This window comes from Talpa occidentalis, unplaced genomic scaffold (genome assembly GCF_014898055.3).
Source record: "Talpa occidentalis isolate TD23 unplaced genomic scaffold, MPIMG_talOcc4v2.1 talOcc4.11, whole genome shotgun sequence".
Classification (NCBI taxonomy): domain Eukaryota; kingdom Metazoa; phylum Chordata; class Mammalia; order Eulipotyphla; family Talpidae; genus Talpa; species Talpa occidentalis.
This window is the reverse complement of record NW_023601104.1, coordinates 79,395,632-79,416,015: the sequence shown is the minus strand read 5'-3', so window position 1 is coordinate 79,416,015 and position 20,384 is coordinate 79,395,632. Positions and strand designations below refer to the sequence as shown.

Genomic DNA, 20,384 nt, shown 5'->3' with positions numbered 1-20,384 from the left:
GAGAGAGAAAAATAAACCCTTCCACCCGAACTTCCAAGAACCACTAGAAGCAGAGAGACAGGTAAATTGACATCAACTGTGCGTAAGGGTAAGGGTCTCGGGAGAAGCATGACATGCTGTAGGAATCCAGAGAGGGCCCCTCACCTGGGCTTGGGACAAGAAAAGCTGGAGGGAGTCACGTCAGCACCAGGTATGGAAGGGAAGAAGTCAGCCAGGTAGAGGAAGAGGGCAGGAGTGGCCCAGGTCAAGGATGGGGCATTCAGGTGCCAGGCACTGAAGAGGCAAACCTGCCTTGGGCGTAGGTGTAAGGCTTGTGTTCTGAGATGAAGATGCAGAAATCCAAGAGAGGCAGGAAAGTGAAGCTACCGGTGAGAACAGGGGCCATTGGCAAAGGACCGCCTTTGGTCTTTGGGCTTAATCCTGGAGCAAAAGAAAAGTCTTGATGGCTTTAAAGCAGGAAAGACATGGCCCAAAAGAAAGCAGATCCTGTTCTTCCCTTGAAGAGTCACCCAGCAGAAAATCCCAGGAGCCGCCTGTATCAAGCACTTTCCGAATGCTAGGTCTGCTGGCAAGCTTCTTGCTTGTTCTCTCCATTTATCCTCACAAGAGCTGGCTGAGAGGAGTGCCAAGGAAACTGAGGTCTAAAGAGAAACTTACCCAGGCCTCCAGGTGTGGGTGGTGGATACAGGTCCAAAGGTCCCCTCAGCTGTACCTGTGGTGAGGGTACCTGTCCTGAGAATTGTTAGATCTGTAGACCTTGGCTCCAGACCTTCTGGACTGGAATCTGCATTTTAATAGGACCCCCAAGTGGTTCCCAAATGTACTGAAGCTTGAGAAGCATAGATGGTGACTCCCAGGATGGACTGTACACTGAAATTCCCTTGAGGAGCTGGGAAAATCTGTGATTCCCAAGCTGCACTTCTGGGTCAGTGACATAAGAACTGCAGGATCTGCAGCCCAGGCCCCAGGATTTTTCAAAATTCCCCTCCTCCCCCAGGTGATGGCTGACCAGGCTTGAACTATGTAGGTTAACTCCTGCAGGGAACATAGACACACGCTTGCAGCGTCTACCCAGCTGTCAGAAGCGCTGCGTCTTTAAGAACTGGGGCTGGCTGCCAGCCAGGAGGCCCCAGCCATTGGACTGGCCTCATGGGCACCGGCTGCTGAGCAGGGGAGGCTGAGACAGTCAGGCTGGGGCTGGCCTGGGCTTGCAGGCCCAAGCCCTACAGATCGACAGGCTGGCGCGGGGGAGCAGAAGAAAAGGGAGCTTTGTAAGCACACATTCTGCAAGCTGCAAGGCGGTGGAAACAAAGAGAGGAACTGTTTGTAGCCCCGAGTCCAGACGAACCAAACAAACAGTAAGTCAGCAAGGCACTGAGCACAGCAGCCCCGCTATGCCCCCGGCCACATCCACCCACCCCTCCCACTTGAGGTGCCAAGGGGGTTCGAAGATTCTGCAGCCCCCTTTCCCCAGGGCTAAACGGGGCAAAGCCAATCACAGGGCAGAAGATTCATGAAATTCTCCACGGGAGGTCTGTTCTTCCTTGAGATGCCAGGCTCAGCTCACGATGGGTGGCATCTGCCCACTGACCACACCTCTGGCCTGGGCAACAATTCTCCTCCTTTGCCCTCCCTCCCAGGTGGGCCTTTCTGCCCCATCGTGGTCCTGACAAACCCAAGGTCATGTGAAAGCTGAGAAAGTGAAAGTGAAACCAGCAGAGGTTAACTGTCAGCCGATGGCCTAACAGCTGGGGATGAAGCTAGTGGTCAAAAAAGGGCAGCAGTGAGGGACCCCAGAAGTGGGGGTGTGAACTCTCCAGAACCTACAGGATACAAGCAGGGATCTTGGAGGCAGGGAAGTGGGGGAGAGGGCAGCATCAAGGAGGTGGAGCTCTGCAAATCCACTCGAGGCTTTCTCCAGCCAGGCGTGTGCTGGCCTCAGGCCTGGGCCAGAGCCGGGCTGAGCCGCAAGCACAGGTTACTATAAAGAGATGTGACTTTGGGGTGTCTCCCCTATACCTTCATTAAGGGTGATTGAGAGCTAGTGGAGCCCACCTTAGCTCATGAGGACTCATGTAGACCTTATCATGCATTGGGGGAGGGCAGGGAAGAGATTCTGGTTGGTAAAAAGATGGTTAGTGTTGGCAGTAGGGAGTGGGAAGTTACTTTTGTGTCTTCAAGAGAACAGGGTACAAGCCAAAAGTACTGGAAGGAGAGGTGGGAGAGAAGAGTCAAAGGACAGCTGGTTTCCCTGGAGGAGGCAGTAGGGTGAAGAAGAGGGAAGAGGAAGGTGGGGTGAGGCCAGGCAAGGCAGATCAGGGTGGGGTAGGGTAAGAGGAGAGAAAGTGCTCTGTGGCTTGTATATAATTATAAGGAAGCACTTTTGAGACTCAGCCGGGACTTCCCAGCTGGACTAGATCCCAGGAGATCAATGGGTGGCCCTGACATGTTTTACTTTTAATGCAAGCGTCCTTGGGAAATGGGGAAATTTTGTGCATGCCTCTAGAAGGTTTGTCAACATCATGCCCACATTGCAACTGGCCAGCTGAGTGGGGAGCTACCTGTTCACCAAAGTCCCTAATCTCTCACACTGGAAGCATTTTGTGTTCCCCACCCGTCCCCACTCCCCATCTCCTGCATCCCCGCCCTGGTTCTCATAGGCACTGCAGATTGCTGCTACTCCTGCCCTGGGGATTAGTGCTTTTGTGCTATTGAATGCACTGTGTGCGCGTGCGTGCTTGTTATGGGGGTGGGGGGGGGTGCGGGAGGGAGTGGGATGTTGAGCCAGAAACAGGTATGCTCTCTTGCAATTAATTTCAGTTACTCTCTCCCTTTTTCAGTTGAGGATGACAGACGCTCAAAACCAAGCACGCCCCTCTCCTTAGCAGATTTCGCAGCCTTTGCAGGCCATCTGCCAAATTGCTAGATGATATTTGCATTTTTTTTAAAAATGAGTGCATTTTGTTATTTTTGGGTTTAAGGATTTCCCAGCCTGCCTTCAGGCAACATTTCCTTTATGCCACACGTTATAGCTTTCAAAGCATGTCTTAAACATACAGGGATTTATTTCTCCCTCCAGCAGTTCTGTGAAGTCAGTAGTTTGAGACTCCTTCTCTTTGCTCTCTTGGTGAAAAATCAACTAGTAGAGAAGTTAAATGACTTGTCTCGGACCTGCAGTAATTTTGTAGAAATCTGGATGCTCAGGCACAGCTCTCTGGAAAACTGAACTGTCCCTTTGACTGATAGAATTGTAAAAAGTTATGCTTTGAAAAACAGTGACTAAGGGTATGGTCTCCATGCAGAATACTAGTTTGACTACTGGTTAGGCTGCTTAACAGCTAAGAGTGTTTAGACAAGTACTTAATCTCCCTGTGCCTCCATTTTTTAAAAATGGGCTTAACAGTGCTTGGCTAGAGACAGTTGTGTGGATTAAATGAGATAATATATGTAACATATTTTAAAAAATGCCTGGCACACAGTAAACTTTCAACAACTGCTACTATCAGTACCAAAATGATTACCTGTACTTTTGGGAAACACTGCATTAGTTAAGGTACAAAGTAACTTGTAACAAGAAGACCCCAAAATACATTTGCTCTGAAAGGATAGAAATGTGTTTCTCTTTCACTTAATGGCTAAGAGGCAGATGGTCAGTCCACGGCAGGTCAACAGCTCTGCTCCACAGAATCACTCAGGAACCCAGGTTCTAGGGCCTCCCTGGTGGCACAGGCAGTTGAGCACGGCACTGTGAAGCTGTCTGCAGCCTCTGCAGCACGGGTTTGATCCCGATTGGCCGGCAAGAATCCCACATTGGGAAGCAGACCTCTCCTGTCTCACCCACTGCTCCCCTCAGCAGTGTGTTTCATCAGTCTGCCTGTTCTGTTCCCTGCTCTGTCACTGGTGAATCCTCTCACCCTCCCGCGCATCTGGCCTGTACCCCGGTTTTTGTATAAAGATAAATCTTAAAAAAAAAAAAAGAAAGAAAGAAAAGGAACCCAGGTTCCCTCCATGGTGTTGCTCTCCAATCACATCCACCTTCTATCCCCGCCTGGAGGAAGAGGAGGTGAAGGGCAGAGAGCCCCCTGCTAAATGATGTCATCTGGAAGTTGTCCATGTCCTTTCACTCATATCCCATTGGCCAGAGATCTGGCACATTTAGCTGCAGGTAAGCATGGGAAATGTAGTCCCCAACTGGGCCAACTAAATATGCCCACCTGAAGCTTAGGAGTAATAATGAACTAAAAGGTAAAGAGGGTGAAAAGAAATTGGGAGCCGCAGACCTGAAATTGAAGTTGTTTTGAAGTTGTGAATGTCTTTGCAGTCTGCCAGCTTCTCAGTCCCCCATGCGCTATTTCTTGTCTACTTGATGCTAGTTTTACCCTTGGATTTGTTCTTCAGCAAAATCCAGGGATGGCTCTGAACTCTGTGTTTCAGATAAACACTCCCGGGGGTTTTGTGATTATCTCCTGCAAGCTGGTCCCCTGGGCTAGGCAGCCTGTTCCCTCGCTGCCCAAACCTCTCAGCAGGAGCGACATTGGGCTCAGTTGTTGACAACTGTTGTCTTTGGACAACCTTTCCAGTGTGCAGTGTGAGTTCCTAATTCCCTTGTCACCAGAGAGTCGTTATCCATGTGTCTTGGTGGCTGAACTGGGAAAGGCTCCTGTGTTGTTCCCATCCTCATCTGTGTTGAGGAGGGGGTCTGTTCCCCACCTAGCAGGGATGATGCATAAGCCCCCAGGGTGTGGCAGGGAAGCCAAACTACCCATTGGGTGATTGGACAGGCAGCCACGAGGTCCTGAATGTCTGCAGTCTTAGATTTCACCCTTCTTGACACTTATTTTCAACCTAGTGATTTCAGGAAAATAAGTGTCAAGGAAGGTGAACCCTAAGACCTCAAAGAACTTGTGGATCTGTTTCAATGTCAGTATTGCCAGTGATTGAGATCAGCTTGATCGAGGAAGAGAATGCCAGTCATCACAGGTTGCTTACTCCAGGACCGAGAAGGTGCCCTGATGAATATGGCCTAAGAGGAAGAGGGAATTTGTATTCAATGAGGACCCACTATGTGTTCTGCACCTACTAGAGGCAGAAATTAGAGCAGTTACTAACAAGACAGGTGCCTGGTGGAGTCTACAACCTACCTGGGGTGCTGTACTTCTGATATCTCATTGAGTTCTTTCAAGGTCTGAAAAACATGTAGTTTTAATTTTTTATAAATACAAAAGTTGAGCTCATGGGGAGGTGGCAAGGGTGGTATCAAACCCGTGTCTGATTCTAAAAAATCTTGCTTTTTCCATTATTATATCATCTGTCTCTAATCGCTATCTCTCTTGAGGAGGGCATATAGTTTATACGCAGACATGAGCATGATCTCCTCTGGACCCAGGGACACTGTGGCCCATGAGCAGGCTTCCTTCAGCAGTCATCGTCCATTTTGTTGAATCACTTGCATTTCTATTACCCTTCTTGTTCACTTGTCCTGTATGAAACCTCCCAGCTGAACCCCACTTTCAGAACATTGCTGCCCTGCCCTTCCTGGGGTGCAATAGCCCAATTATAAGTTTCCACCCAACTTTGTTGGACACTTTTTTCCTGAATCCGTCCCAGGGCTGCCATTTCCACTTACTCCTTAATGTCCCCTGCGGGTCTCTGTCCTGCCCCCTGCTCTCTTCCTGGTTGTCCTCACCCAGCTGTCCCCTGCATGCAGCCCTCTCCTGCTGCCTGCTCCTGAATGCCCTGCTCCTCGCAGATCCCCAGCTCCTGCCTCTCCCTCCACATCCTAGAGCCAAACTCCTCATCTGCCTCTTCCAAGAGCCGCCCTCTTCATCCCTTATTTTCAGGAATGTTTCCACTGCCTTAGGTGCATGGTTGCCTTCACCCAGATTTCATGTCCTAGTGAGGCTACCCTTTCCAGTTCCTATCGTTGAGGAAAGTTTTTATTGCTTTGCACACAACATAACAAAGGACTTTGAGGGACCTCCTTGCCCAGTTCCTGCACTGGAGAGCTGCCGGGGTCATACTCAGTGTTGTCTGCTCAGGGCACCGCCAAGTCTTCAGTGCTCCCAAAGCTGTCAGAAAAAGTTCACACTCCTTCAGTTAATCACACGGTGCTCCCCATCAACTCCTTGTCCACCTCCGAAGCCCTCTCCCATTCCACCCCGTGTGCCTGCCGCCCCTGCTGTGTCTCCTCCTGCCTTCCTCCTAGACCTCCTTGCCAGTTGTCAGGTCATGCAACACACCCTCGACAAGCTCGGAGCAGTCCTCGCAGCTTCTCCCCTTTCCCCTTCAAGCCGCTCCAGCCCTGAAACACACGAACTGCCGCACACTCAGAAATGATAAGGAACGAACTGTTTTCAGAAACTTATAACTCTCACTCAAAAACCTAGCTAAGGTCCGTTGAACAACTTTCCAGGGTGTATTAAATTTTTAGTCAACGCGTCATTTAACTTTAACAATCAGACACTTGGAAGCAAAGCACTGAGCCTTCTGCAGGTGAGACAGCGATTCCTCACCACTTCACACCCAAGAAGCTAAGCCCGAGGAAGCACCACACTCCTTGCCTCCCCACTCTGCATTCGCTGTGCTACTGCAATTGACCCAGAGGGGTTGACAGTTGATCAAGACTTGGGCAAAAAAACAGGCTGCTGTGCAGGGCAGCTGCTTGTTAATCCTGGGCAGGTGAGGCTTTCTGTCCAGAGCGGCCGCCCTCCCCCAGCAGTGTGCTGCATTTGGAGGAAGGACTGGTAGAAGGTGATGTGGCTGAACAAAAGTGCATCTTCGTGTTTTTTTTTTTTTTTAAAGATTTATTTATTTATACATACAAGAACTGGGGTATAGGCCAGAGCTTTGGGGGGTGAGAAGATTCACCAGAGACAGAGTGAGGAACAGAACAGGCAGATCAACTGAAATGCACTGCTGAGGGGAGCAGGGGGCGAGTCAGAAGAGGTCTGCTGCGCCATGTTGGTCACCTCCCTGTCCAGGGATCGATCTTTTTTTTTTTTTTTTTTACTTTCAAACATTTTATTTTATTTTATTTTATTTAAATAATAAATTTTATTTTTATATTCCCCCATACAATTGCAACCCCCCCATTCTGACCCCAATCCCTCCCCTCCCGCCCCCCACCCCCCAAAAAAGTGTCACTGGTTCATAGTTTTTTGTTGATTTTGATTTTCACTTTCTTATAGTTATTCATTTTCCTGGTTCCTTATTTAAGTTTTCTAGATTCCTGCTATGAGTGAGACCATCCGGTATTTTTCTTTTTCTTTTTGGCTTATTTCGCTGAGCATGACCAGGGATTGATCTTGTGCTGTAGTGAGCTTCATAGGTTGCGTCTTAACCCCTTGCACCACCAGGGAGTCCCCTAGTGTTTTGTTTTGTTTTTTAAAGATTTATTTATTTATTAATACAAGCACTGGGTACAGTCAGAAGTGCAGGAGGGTGACAAAATTCACCAGAGCCAAAGCGGGGAACAGAACAGGCAGAAGGACTGAAGTACACTGCTGAGGGGAGCAGTGGGCAGCAGGAGAGAGGTCTGCGTGCCATGTGGGACCCTCACCCTGCAGCCGGGGATCGAACTGGTGCTGCAGAGGCTGTGGGCAGCTTCTCAACCCAGCACTCAACCACTGCGCTTTTTTAAGTTAATTATTTATGCATTCAAGAGCTGGGGTGCAGGTCTGCGGTACAAGGGGTAAGAGCATTCACCAGAGACAGAGTGGGGAGCAGAACAGGAGGATGGACTGAAATGTGCTGCTGAAGGGAGAAGTGGGTGAGACAGGAGAGGTCTGCTGCACCATGTGGGTCACCTCCCTGGCCTCACCTCCCTCGAACTCATACTGCAGTGGCTAAGGGTAGCTCCATAGTGTTGCGTGACAACCCCTTGCGCCACCAGGGAGGCCCCTAGACTAGATCTTTCTTGACCCTTTTGTATTCCAAATAAATTTTGGAATCAGTTTATCATGTTCCCTTACAAAAATCTCATGAGAATTTTGAATGGAATTGCCTAGAATATATACATCCCCTTGGGGAAAGCTAAAATATTTACAGTATTCTGTTCTGTCATGAACATGCTCACTCCTCATTGTGTTAGGTCTTGTTGAATGTCTTTCAGTGACATTTTACTGTTTTCTCCATAAAGGGTTTTCCCATGTTTGGTTAAATTTACTCCTGCTGTGTAGTATTTGTTCATGCTATTATAGATATAGTTATCTTTTTAAATTAAATTTTCTAATAGTTGCTGGTGAATAGAAAAGTAACTTTTACATATTGATTTTGTAGTTTTCCTGAACTCTCTTACTAATATAATAATGGGTCAATTGCGTTGGATTTTCCATGCAGTCAGTTACGACATGCAAATTTTTCCCTTCCTTTCCAACTCATTCATATTTCTATCTGCTTTCTTCTTCTTGTGCTACTACACAGCGTGATAATGGGACTGCTTAGGCCTTGTTCCAGGTTACAAGGAATGCTTTCAACATATATACACATACATGTGTACACATATACGTATATGTATGTATGTTCATGTTCACACACATATAGTAGGGAGTTGGCTAATGGGATGATGGAGGTGAAGAGCCCCATCATCCGCCATCTGCTAGCTGGAGCCCCAGAAAGCATGGTGTATTACAATCCAAGCCAGAAGCCCTCTGTGTCGGTCTCTATCCAGGACAGGAAACCAACATCTCAGCTCAAACCATCAGGCAGACTCTCCCTTCTCTTGCCTTTCATTCGATTCCTGCCCTCAGTGATGACTTGGTGTACACCCACCCCCACGCACTTTGGGGTGACCCACCAATTCCATTGCTACTCTTATCACAGACACACCCAGGACAACGTTTAACCAATTATCTGGGCACCTGTGACTCTCAAGTTGACCTACATCATTAACCCTCACACTGTTAGATGTTCTTTCTCTTCTTTTTAACATCCCTTTAAATGCCATGCTCACAAGATGTACAAAAGTTTGCCAATCCCTGGCATAGCGTGTCCCCTGATATTTTCATCTCAGTAAAGTCTTGTTGCTTCCTATGATAGAACGTCATTTGTGTGGCTTCCTAAGGCAAATCGTCCCTAAAAGCCAAGAGTCAGATAGGCAGCTACCACCCGCCAGTAATACAGGCTGCCACACCTCCACCCACCAGAGATAGTCTTTTGAAATTAGTGCCAGTCTGGACCTCTCTGAGTGAGTGCCCCTGGCGTTAGGCTTTGTGATTGGAACTGCACAGTCTGACTCCAGCTCTCTTGCTGCCCTCTCCTGGCTGGCATGGTGAGGATCAGACGCAAGCCCTGGTCCAGCTCCTGTGGCTCATGGCAACTGTTCTGTAGACTTGTCAAAACCTGTACCCGCAGAAAGTAACAGTAGGGATTTAAACACTGGTCATGGTGCCCAAGCTCATTTACTATGTCTTGTAGGGTCCTAAGACTTTTGGAGTTACATGTGCCATATAAAAAGAAGAGTTAGCATGTATTGAACATTGACGATATGCCCAGTATTGCTGAGTGGGTATTATTTCATTTCATCCTTCTCACAACCATGTGAGTCCCAGATCCCTGGACTGTTCGGCATTCCCTTTGCACACACACAATGAAACTGAGACCCAGAGAGGCTAAATACCTGATCCCCTACCCAAAGTGCAAAGGTGGTAGGTGGTAGAACTGGAGCTTGGAGTTAATTCTATAATTATCTCACTCTAAACCCCTGTTCTTAACTACTACCTAAGGTTCTTAGTCTTTTGTCCAGAGTCTAATTTAAGAGGAACCATAGGGAGCCAGAATGTGTCATTTTAACAAGTCTTACAGGATTCTGGTGCAGGTAACCTGGAGATCCACACTTTGAGAATCTCTGTCTGCCATAACAAGAAACCAAACTGCTTCCAGCAGGATTTAACTGTTCAACAGAAGCCTTCTCCTGGGATGGAACAAAAGGCTGGGTCTACCCCCTCCTTTGGGTATTAGAGGCGATAAAAAGAGGTAGTAAAATGTAAAGGCATCTTATCCTTTCTTGGCCCTTGGGCTTCCCTACCTCAGTTACAACTTAAACCCCAGAGAAGTATAACTCAGTCAAGCTTACCTGAAGAGGTATGACCCAGAATGCTGACAAACATACCAGTTACTGAGAACCCTGGCTGCTCTCACCATTTCACACCTACCAATTCCCCGTTCCTTTCTTTAACAAGTCAGACCCAGGGCTCAGGCATTCAGATTTGGAACTATCTATGCTTTGCAGGGCAGAGACAAAAGGAAAAAAGTTTAGTTGTAATCTAAACACAATGAATTTGCTATGAAACAAAGCAATCTGGGCTGCAACGATGTCTTGGCATGTTCTGGCTTTCCAGAAGCAAATCTATGTTTGGCAAAGAATGGGATGGAAACTTCTCCCCACCTGTTGGCCAACATTTCTTTGAATTTCCATATCTCTCTTTGGCTCCTGGGCAGGGGTGGCGATTATCCACATGCCTGTGAGGGTCAGCCGCTGGTTCACCCAGCAAAGAGGTGTCCTGGGGACAGAGCACAACAATACCAGGCCTCATGCTGGGTGTTGGAGAGAATTCAGTCCTCCAATAATTCGGACAGGTGTCAGCATTACGTCTTCATTTGACAAATAAGAAAACTGAGTCACAAATACACAAAGTAACTTGCCCAAGGCCACCAGATAATAAACAGAGCCAGGACTCTAACCCTGAGTGCTTGCCCTCTCCATGAAGCCATGTGCCACTGAAGGAGCCACTGCCCTCCATATTTGTTCCTCAAAATAGATTCTGGATTCCAGTCCAAACAGGTTCTACTCACAGGCTTTGCCTGTGGGTCCAACAATAATAGAAACACAATGAACCATTTTTTAAAACCGAGATTACATATGTCAAGCCTAGTGCCTGGTACTTTTCAAAGTACTCAGCAGATCTCCGGGCATTGTCAGGCCCCTGGACCAGGGTGTTCCATTGATCATTTGGTAACAAACACTTTGCAGCAACTACAATGAATGATCAAATTAGGAAGAAGCAGCCTTCGATGCAAAAATTTGATCATCTCACTGAGGAAATGAAAGAAGTTAATATTTAGAAAAACAAATCAAAGCTTATTAATAGCCAGTGTTCAGGGCCCTTGTTTCTAGTCCTCATACCACGAACTAGTAAACCTGTGAGCTTGGAGTAAATGACTTCACATCTTTTGGGGTCTCAATGTCCTCACCAGGAAAACTGAAAACTACTGATGTCAAAGGGCTTTCTTGTTTGGGTTACCTACGTGTTTGATTCTTAATAAATAACACAGGGGCACCAAAGTCAGGGAGGAAATAGAATTAGGTAGTCTTCCTTTGGGATCTTGGGGTCCAGGGGAAAGTTCCCCAAACCCTCTGGGTTCTTCTGAGGCTGGATGAACAAATTAATATCACACAGATTAGTAGGTGAAAAAGCCAAATTTAATAACATACCTGTGGAGAATTTACATGACTATAAATCCTAAAGTAAATGGGCTGAGCCAGGGACCTGTTTCTAGTGCTAGGAGACCTTGAGCATCAACAGATGCTCATGGTTTCATATGACAAGAAGGGGGTGACTCCATGCGAGAAAATCTTATCTCTGGGTATATGACCCACCTTAAGATAGGTTTCTCTGATAAAAAAAAGCTTCTTCTAGAGAGATCCCTAATCTAGGTAAGCTACCTGGCTAAGTCTTTAAGTGATGTTAACAGACTTTTCCAGGCCCTTCCACAGAGCCTCCATCCCACCTTAGGTCCCCATACCAAGGGGGCATTGATCGAAAGAGGCCTACTCTGGTATATTGAGAAAATCTTACTGCACTCTTTTGGGGAGACTGGTCCTGCAAGCATCTGATTTTCAAATTGAGCTCTGAATGTGATGAGGATCTTAATACTATTGGGGGGCAGTAGTGCTCCTGGTGCTTGAGTTACAGAAAATCCAACTCACATTGGTTTAAACATAAATGGAGTTTACTGACGGACTCACAGAATGAAGGAAGTCAGAGGTAGGGCACACTGGAGTAGCAGTTTGATGAGGGTGTTCAGCATAGGCTCCCTCTCCCCACCAGCCACCCCCACAATGGCCAACCCCCCACCCCCACCATGCCTTCTCAGAAACATCTCTGAGCATCTCTGAGACCAGCCTAGGACACAGCAGCCAATCCCCATGCACAGGGGTTAGAGTTATGTGATTGGCTTAGCTTAGGTCACATGTTTGTCCCCACAGCCTTGGACTAGACAATGGTTCTTTGGAAGCACATGGATCCCCAAATGGAAATTGGGCACTCCGGGGGACGGGGGAGGAATTGGCAGGGAGACAGCAACAAAATCACAAAAAGGAAATTGCTTTTATAAAATAGAAAGGAACTAGTAAACTGCATGTGAGCAAGCCCACAGCTGTGGCTGGCAGAGCCAGCATTCTGGGGAAAGATCTGGAAAAGTGGATCACTTGAGAGGGCAGTGGGGGTGGGGAGAGGCTGGCCTATCCCTGGTCTGGGGCATGAGCCCAGCATTCTACTGTAGCATTTCCAGAGCCACCAGCAAATTCAGGAAGTGGGCCTGTTTCCTTCTATTATGCAGGCAAATCCTTTATTCATTAAATAGGGTATTTACATGTTAGAATGTTCCATGTGGGGCTTAGAGGCTAGGGAGCCCACATTTCCTGAGCATTGACTCTGGGCTCCAGGCTCCCCCACATTCTCCTTTCTTGCTCCCAGCCAGGAGGCATCACCCACTCCACAGGCCAGAAGGAAAGGAAGTTAAGTGACTAGCCCAGACTCACTCAGCTAACAGGTGGGCAGAGGGGAGACTGGAGCCCCCAGAGCTGCTTGACTCTGAGGCTCACAAGGAGGGAACCCCACTGGTTTCCTCCAGTTCTTGAGAATGCCATTGCCCCTGAGTCACAGCAAGTGCTGGGACCAATGACCCTCCTGTGTGGTGACTTCTGCTTGGACACATGAGCTTGTCCTCAGCTACATCTCTTTGACAAGGACACAGGTGGATGCAGGCGGCTGGAGGCAGAGGGACACTCGTGAGCGGGGTCCTTTTTGTACCTGCCTCATAGGGGTGCCGGCCGGGGGCAGGGAGTCACTCTCCTCCTCCTCTCCCCTCCTCCCCAACAGCTGGGCATCTCCACTCAGAGTCTTATACCCCCTGCAAACTGTTGCAACTTGGGATGTGATTGTGTTCCCCATTCTACAGCTGAGCAAACCAAGCCAGCACTGGGAAGGCAGCATCACGGCAAGTGGTCTGCCCGTGAGAAGATGTTCTCAGCCCCAATTTACGGAGGAGTGAATTTAACCCTCAGAGGCGGCACACAGAGACCACAGTCCTGGCAAGGGACTGAGTTGGGATCAGAACTCGAGTTCCCTCTGACTCGAGGCCGGCTTGAGTGCTCTGTGAAGGGTGACTTCATGCCGTAAGGAAAACCTTCAGGGAAGCTATCCGGCCTATGGAGCCCCCCCTAGCAGAGAATGTCCCCTGGGCCCTGAGGGCAGCGTGGGGCCTGCTTGGTGGGACTGAACCCAGTCCTTCTTGGGCCCTATGTGCACGTGGGTGTCACTCCCCTCCCCCCTACACCCCACATCTTTCTTTCCCACCTTATCAGGGGCCCTGAGCAGGCCCAGCGAGGACCCCCTTCCTAAGCAGGCTCTCTGGCCCAGAATTTTCTACCCATAACAAGAAGAGCTCAGACTTCCTGGAGCCTCTGTCCACATCCCCTGAAGATGATGCTTTCAGGAAGCCTTTTATTTTGTAGGTTTGCCTCCAGCATGGGAACTGGGGATGGGAAGGGCCACGTGAGCAATTCGTGAGGTGTAACGCCAGCTACGGGAGGGACTGCAGGAAAGAGGCTTGCCCCCCTTCCCTTAGGTTCTGTTTTTAGCCTCTGTTTTTCTGAACAAGCAGGTGCCATGGTGACAGGTGCCATAGAGATAGATGGAGCAAGCCGCCCAGCACGGGGCTGCGGAGCGGTTCCCGTGGAAACGCAGTGCTGGGGAGAACCCTGCATTCTTCTGCTCTGGCTGCTGCACAGCAGGACCCCACCCAGGAAGGGCCCCCAGACCTGCCATCTGCACCCAGGGAGAAAGGGCCAGTTGAAGTCCCTTGAGGCTTCTGACTTTCTCAGTGTGTTTACTCGGGGTCCCTGAAGGACACCCTTCTTCCAGGGCACCCAGAGGGGCCCTGTCTCTGAGTCCTCTGGGTGAACTCTTCTAAGGATCTTTGCCTTTGCCCAGCAGAGCTATGGCCTTGGCCTCTAAACTTCCAGCACCAGCTTTCCTGTCCCCACAGCTGGAGGTGGCTGTCCCCATCCTGCCTGCATGTGGAACTCTCCCTGGGTCTGTGTGACAAGAAATAAAGAGCTGTGGGGCAGAGCCCGAGTCCAGGACATTTGGCGGCCAATACTCACCAAGTGAATTCGCAGGGAATCTCAACCAGAGGCAGAGAGGGGAGGGCGCAGTCACACGTAAGCCTGTGGTTTTCAGTTTCCAACTGTTACAGACATGGGCCCAGCTTCAACTATTTCTTGATGTAGCTTACTAGACTGAAAGACCCTTTGGAACATGAGCCAAATCACGACATGTATAGAACCATCTCTGCATAGCTGTTCATAGGTATGCATAAATGATTCTGGCCCAAGCTTTGGTCATTCTTATTTGGACTTAGACTGGTTGAGTGTTTTCTGAAATGTAACCAATATGCACAATGTCCTTTCAACCTAATGTCTTGTGTTCGACATGGGATAAGAGGATGACATTGAATATATCTGCCCCATTATACCCACTTCTGGGATAGATTTCTTTCCATAGATTTATGATGTCAGATGGCATACTGTTATGCCATTATCCAGGCAGGGCATGGATAATTCTAGACTAATATATGGTTCTGAGACCAGTAATTCTAAAAGCTGATCAATTGAGAGTGAATTTTACTCTCAAAGAAATACATAAACACACCTCTAACAGAGGTAGGGGGGAGACCCTTAACACCACCATCAGCTCATAAATATGCCTAAGTAGTTATAGTTTATGAAACCATAGAACTAGAAGGTCCTAAAGAAATGCCTGTCCTGGCACACCTGGCATTTGACACAAAGAGGCTGAGACCCACTGAGCAGAGCTGCTGTGCTGTTGAGCTCAGCATGTCTTCCATGCGTGCAGCAGTGCAGCTGGTCATTGTCACCAGCCAAGGCCATCCCCAGCCTCCAGCTCTGCCACCCAGAGCATGGTGCTCACAGTGACCATGAAGTGGCCCTGCAGGGCATGCTGTTGGTTGAGTTGTGCTGTGGAAGGGCTGCTAGCCATGAAGCGACGCCTGGCTTACCCCTAGCACCCACGCTACCCTGGAACCGTGTAACTCTGCCTTTACTGTTACCAGTGTCATGCACTTAACCCACATCTCCTGCATCTGTACCCATGGGTCATGTCCCATAGCTCTTGCAGGTCGTGTTCCATGGCTGCTGGGCCCACCGGCACTGCAGGACCTCTGCAGGGAATATGCAGGCAGGAAAGCTCTAGCTTGCCCAGCCAAGCGAACTGTGAAATGGAAGGCTCTGACTTTCTTGCCCAGAACAGTGCCCTAACCTGGGGTTTCACCATTTGGTTGGTTTGGCTTTATTTGGCTGAGTCACTAAGCAGATTTGCTTTGAAGACCGAGGCTCTCAGACACTCTATATAGTCTCTAAGAGTGGACATCACAGTCACATTTGGCAGACAGTGATTTCCCCAAATTTTCACACAGTCATAATGCTGCTGTTTAGCTGTGTGAGGCAGACATACAAAAACCTTCCTTCTTTTCCCAAGATCAGCTCTGGTCCACGGAGTTGGTTGGAACAGGAACACCGGGTTTGACACTATTTGATGTTTAATCAAAGACACGCTGGCCCAGGTGTTGCTTTTCACATCAACAATTTGCAAGTAAGCATTTAAAGTGAGTGCATCTTAACAATTGTGATTTACTTTTTTTTTAATTAAAAGTTTATTTTTTAATGTGGTAAAATGTAAATAACATAGAACTTACTACTGCAACCATTGTTAAGTGCACAGGTCAGTGGCACTGAATAACTCACACCACCCAGAATTTTCCTTCTTCCCAAACTGAAACTCAATCCCCTGAATACTGACTGCCCATTCCTCCCTGTCCCCTGCTGTTGACAGCTGTAGTTCTACCTTCTGTCTCTGTGAATTTGACTCTAGGCCTCTTATGGAAGTGGATTCACAGCTTTAGCCCTTAAGGACAAACTTATTTCACTAAGCATCATGTCCTAAGTTTCATCCACTTTAGCAGGTGTCAGAGTTTCCCTCCTTTTAGAGCTAAATAATATTCCATTGTATGCGTATGTGACATTTTGTATATCTACCATTACATTTTTCTGGAGCTTATTTCTGATCATTTAAACATTTTGAAACAATCACAAAGTCCCCAAAACTGCAAGGATGGTGCAAAACACCCTCTTTTTTTCTTGAACTCAAAATAATTTTCCCTTCATCTTCCACTACTTTCCTGTGCATTTCTATGTGCAAAGACACTTTCCTACCTAATCACAACACGACCATCAAGACCAGGAAAATAACACAGATTCCTTACGACCATCGAGTCCTCAGATGCCATTCAAATCTCTCCGACCATTGAAAGAGTGTCTTGTCCCACCAAGGCATCCAGCTCAGAATCTCTTGCATTTAGTTGTGTCTGTTCAGGCTCCTTCGGCCTGGAAGAGCAACTCAGCCTCTGCTTGGCTTTCATGACCTTGACACTCTCGAAGAGCCCAGATTTTGTAGACTCTCACTTTAAACTCTTTCTAAAGTTTCCTGGGGATCAGATTCAGGTTTTGCATCTTTAATAGGAATGTCACAGCGGGTCAATGTGTTCTCTCCTTGCCTCCTGCCACCGGCTGCCTACTGCAGCTCATCCCTGTACCAAGGTACTCACACAGTCTTGTGGTTGAGGTGGTATCTGCCAGGTGTCTCCACTAGAATGCTAGTCTTTTCCTCTTTTCAATTAATAGGAATTAATTATGGGGGGGGACTTTGAAACTATGTAAATATCCCATTCCTCATCAACTTCAGTTATTTTTATATACGTATGGACTTAGGGATTCCTGAATCAGTGAGTGAGTTATATTCATTGCCATCCTTATTTATTTTTTTGTTTGTCTTTAAAGATTTATTTATTTATGCATACAAGAACTGGGATAGTGCTTCATAGTGCTGTGCTTAACCCCTTGCATCACCAGGGAGGCCCCTTATTTAATTTTTTTAAAGATTTATTTTTTATTTTTTTTAGTATGTTAAAATTACATTTACTTCTTTTTTTAATTTAAATTTTATTTTTATATTCCCCATACAATTACAACCCCCTTATTTTGACCCCAATCCCTCCTTTCCCTGCTTCCCCCCATCCCCCATAGAGTGTCTCTGGTTCATAGTTGTTTGTTGATTTTGATATTTTCTTTCTTATAGTTATTCTTTTTCCTGGTCCCTTATTTAAGTTTTCTAAATTCCTGCTATGAGTGACACCATCCGGTATTTTTCTTTTTCTTTCTGGCTTATTTCGCTGAGCATGATCCCTTCCAGCTCTGTCCGTGTTGCTGCAAATTGCATGTGTTTATCTTTTTTGAATGCTGAGTAATATTCCATGGTGTATATGTACCACATCTTCTTGATCCAGTCATCTATTTTTGGGCATTTGGGTTGTTTCTAAAGCTTAGCTATTGTAAATAGTGCTGCTATAAACATAGGGGTGCAGGTGCTCTTTGGAATTGATGTTTCTGTGTCCTTCGGGTAAATACCTAGGAGTGGAATAGCTGGATCATATGGAAGCTCTATGTTTAGTAGGTCAAGAAATCTCCACACAGCTCTCCATAGTGGTTGGACCAGTATGCACATTAAAGACATCTTTACAGACACATCACCCAAAGCAGTGATAGTGAAGGCAAAGATAAACAGCTGGGACTACATCAAATTAAAGAGCTTCTGCACAGCAAAAGAGACAATAACAAAAACAAAGAGAAACCCCACCAACTGGGAGAACATTTTTGCACCCAACACTAATGATAAAGGACTGATCACAAAAATCTACAGAGAGCTGATGAGACTCAACAAAAGCAAAGAAAATAATCCAGTCAAAAAATGGGCAGAAGAGCTAAAAAGAAATTTCTCTGAAGAGGAAATGCAAATGGCCAATAGGCATATGAAAAAATGTTCAACATCACTTGTAATCAGGGAAATGCAAATCAAAACTACAATGAGATGCCATCTCACACCAGTGAGAATGCCACATATTAAAAAAACTAGCAACAACAAATGTTGGTGAGGTTGTGGCAAAAAAGGAACTCTCCTGCACTGTTGGTGGAAGATTTATTTATTTTTGCATACAAGAGCTGGGGTACAGGCCAGAGAAGCATGGGGTGAGAGGATCCACCAGAGACAGAGTGGGAAACAGAACAGGCAGACTAACTGAAATACACTGCTGAGGGGAGCAGCGGGTGAGACAGGAGAGGTCTGCTGCACGATGTGGATAGCTCCCTGGCTGGCCGGGGATCGAACTCATGCTGCAGAGGCTGCGGATTGCTTCATAGTGCGGTACTTAACCCCTTGCTCCACCAGGGAGGCCCCTTATTTATTTTAAAGCCCAAATTTTCCCAGCTTGACCAGGGAGAGTCCCTCCATCCTGGGTCCTTTCTACATGGCTCCATTAGTCTCAGAGCACATCTGATCCCATTTTTTGGCACAAGAGCTTCCAAGCTCCTCCTCCATCTTCTTGCACCCTTGTGGCATCAACCACTCTACAAGGAATCTTGACTCATTGTAATGGAAAATGGTGTGGAGAATCCACAATCTGGTCACCTGATATTCTTATTCCAATGAAGTGTAGCTACTCGCAGGCAGATCTAAAGAACACACACGCATACACACACACACTCACACACTCCTTTCCTTCTGATACCACAGGCCAGGCTGCCATACCCCGCCCCACTGAGGAATCCCTCCTTCCCCATCAGGATGTGACACCACAGCTCAGGCCACCCTCCCTGGGTGTCATTTGACCCTCGAGTTAGTCCACCATGGCTTCCCACCCTCCACCACCCCACCCCCAAGCAGACACCCACCTCGCCTGCTCCACCTAATGACTCTAGGACTAAACCGTCTGGGAAGGGGAAGTAAAGAGACTGTCATTGGCTTTGGTTGAAAACACTTGTTAAGCACTCTCTGCCTCTTGGGATCTGCCCTGCTAAATACACAAATACCCGTGATGGCTGCCAGCCTTTCCCACTCTTTCGTTTCTGTTACTATAATGAAAAAACACTTAACGAAGTATTTATGCAGTTTAAATGCCTGCTTCCTTACGGCAACATCTATTTTGTGCATTTACAGTTGTATTTAGACTGCCACCAGCAACTCTCTTGGCAAACGTTGAGCAACTCCCACCACAAAAATTAACAAGTGGAGACAAGGTCTGTACACCTACTTGTTCTGCTCCTCCACTATCAAGCGTAAGGCTCCAGGGAAGTGGTCCCAGACGTCTACAGGACGTAGAAAGGAGTTTCATAATTCTGTGCTAGCGTGATCTTGTCTAGGTTATGAAGCGTCTTGGAAATGGACAGTGTCTTCTTATTTTTGGCTCCCCTCAAGATCACATTCTGGGGCCTCCCTGGTGGCGCAGCGGTTGAGCACTGGGTTGCGAAGATGCACGCAGCCTCTAGCGCCGGTTCAATCCCCGGCTGCTCCCCGGCCACCGGAGGAGGGTCCCACATGGCGCGCAGACCTCTCCTGCCGCCCGCTGCTCCCCTCAGCAGTATACTTCGGTCCTTCTGCCTGTTCTGCTCCCTGCTCTGGCTCTGGTGAATTCTCTCACCCTCCTGTGCTTCTGACTGTACCCAGTGCTTGTATAAATAAATAAATAAATAAATAAATAAATAAATAAGATCACATCCTGAGTATGTCCAGGCTACACCCCGAGCTGGGGAGCTGGCAGAGAGAATGATGGTCTCATCAAAGGAGTAATGGAGAAGGAATCTGGGTCTCGGTGCTCAGACCTGCGGGTAGATGCCTCTTGGATTTATCTTCCTTGACCCCCATGACCACACGTTCCTCCTTGAAGCACCTGCTTCCTTGTCTTCTGAGCCACACGGTTTCTCTCCTACTTCCCTGGATACTTCATGTCAGTTGCCTTTGCTCATGCCCACCCCTGTTCCCGCACCCCCCCTCCGACAGTGGACCATTATTGGGTGTCTTCCATGTGCCAATCTCTGTGGTAGATGCTGGAGACAAAATGAGGGAAACAGATCAAAAGTCCTGCCCTGAAAGATCTCAAAAAACAGAAGCCTCCCCTTGTTTCTCTCTCTCTCTCTCTCTCTCAATCTCTCTCTCTCTCTCTCTCTCTCTCTCTCTCTCTGTGTGTGTGTGTGT

General features: G+C 47.6%; 1 protein-coding gene across 4 annotated transcripts in view; it reads left to right on the top strand.

Moving 5' to 3' along the window:
- The first annotated feature begins 1,141 nt into the window (after positions 1-1,141).
- DGLUCY (D-glutamate cyclase) overlaps positions 1,142-20,384 on the top strand; it is a 65,669-nt gene continuing 46,426 nt past the window's right edge. The window contains exons 1-2 of one of the 4 annotated variants that reach the window (XM_037503705.2): positions 14,450-14,591; positions 19,350-19,429. The gene's annotated coding sequence lies outside the window, so the exon portion shown is untranslated. The other 3 variants (XM_037503703.2, XM_054691616.1, XM_037503704.2) reach the window with 3 other exon arrangements.